The sequence below is a fragment of the Lytechinus variegatus genome, chromosome 3, assembly GCF_018143015.1.
Source record: "Lytechinus variegatus isolate NC3 chromosome 3, Lvar_3.0, whole genome shotgun sequence".
In the NCBI taxonomy this organism is placed as follows: domain Eukaryota; kingdom Metazoa; phylum Echinodermata; class Echinoidea; order Temnopleuroida; family Toxopneustidae; genus Lytechinus; species Lytechinus variegatus.
The window spans coordinates 43,873,437-43,875,248 of record NC_054742.1 but is presented as its reverse complement, the minus strand read 5'-3'; positions in this window follow the sequence as shown (position 1 = coordinate 43,875,248).

The following is a 1,812-nucleotide window of genomic DNA, read 5'->3' as shown; positions in this document are numbered from 1 at the left end:
ATGTGCTGCACTCAACCCAGGTGAGGTAAATGGGTACCGGTAGGAAGAAATTCCTTAAAAAGCTGTGTGCACTATGAACGCCTAGCTTAGCCGGGTAATAAAGGAGCGCCTTGAGCACCTAACAAGGTGGATATGTGCGCAATATAAATACCCTATATTATTATTATAAATTATCTGCCTTCATTTTGACTACTCATCTCACTCAAAGCATTATTTCAGGCCAGAATATGCAACAAAAAAAAAGGTCCAATCCTCCATTTGTATATACCAGCAACACGGTATGGTTCCAAATAATTTGTTTTACCGTATATATTTCAAACTCAAACAGAGTATACTAACTAAACTGCCAATCCACAGCCTGCAATATTTATCCTTTGTAAATACAAATTAAAATCATACTTAAGCACAAACATACACATGGTTTTTGACAAATGATCACTGTGATAATTATGAAGTGCGAATCTTTCCAGTGTAACCTGAGCAACAAGGTGATGCAATGTGTACCAAACTGGGAAATGAAATTGTGTGATTTTCTAGGTGAATCCTGTCTTGTAAAAAATACACAGGAAAATTAGCACCCTGTTGCAAAAGGTAGCAATCATTATGCCATTAAAAAAAAACAGTGCAAAAGGGCTCAAGAAAAAAAAAAGAGTAAAAGGAGTCTGCTAGAACTGTATGTTTGCCAATGTATATTAACGCTGTCATGATTATGTATGATCCGTCGCAACTCCGTTCTTACATTGCAAGTATGAAAAAGAAAATCTAAGTGCATGAACAATACGCTAAAAAGCATTTAATGAAACATAGTCACATGTAAAATACAATAAAAGCTCAAGATGATATTTGATATGGAGAACCACACCTCTCCAGTAAAGGGGAAGTTTAGCCTGACGATAAGTTAGAGATAGCTATTGGTGAAAATTTGAATAACATCCATCAATAAGAGTTGTGGATTTTAAACTGTTTTATTTTGTCGGCATATTCGAACAGCTCCCCATGTAACGAATTCCAATCAGTCAGTCTGCAAGCCCCCGAGTTAATGAGCAAGATTTATCCAAGTCCTCTCGTAGCTGAATTCATGTCCCTGCAAAATCTTGTGAATTGTGAGACTTTGTTTCTCAGAGAATTTAACTACTTTCTCTTAGAGTAAAATTAATTTTTTTTCGTACCATATAAAAGAGTGAACATCATCTTTCAATACTGATCATTTCTTTTGATAATTAAGTGAATTATAGGCATGAAAAGATGCCTCAAACAGAATTTTCTCCCTTACAAATTGTGCAAAATTTGTGTTTTATTTATATCATCAGAAAGCTCAAACTCTACTTTCTAACAATGTCACTCTTGATAACCTTTTAGATGGGTCATTAGCCAGTTTTTTCCACAAAAATGCAAGAGGAGATTTCTGAAATTTCTGAGTAGCATAAAATCCAGAGTTCTGATTGGTTGAATAGTGTTTTTAAAACAACAGGCGAGGGTAATTTGAAGAGATTACCACATGACGAGTGTGATCTTGCAGAGGCCCAGTGTCATGTGGGAACATTGGAATTGCAAGGGTGTGTGGTCTCTACGACCAATCAGAGCGCAGTATTCTTGTTTTTAAACTGCTAAATGTACTTGGCCTATGAAAAGCTGGCTGCTGACCCATCTAAGATACCTCTTCTTATAAAAAAGTGTACACCTTCAGCTTTATCATAATCTAAAAATCATTTGGGCCCAACCAGAAATTCAGTGTAAAAACAAGATTTGTTGCATGAAAATAATTATTTTGTTTTATGTTTTAGATCAAAAGTTTTACCTATATGTTACAAA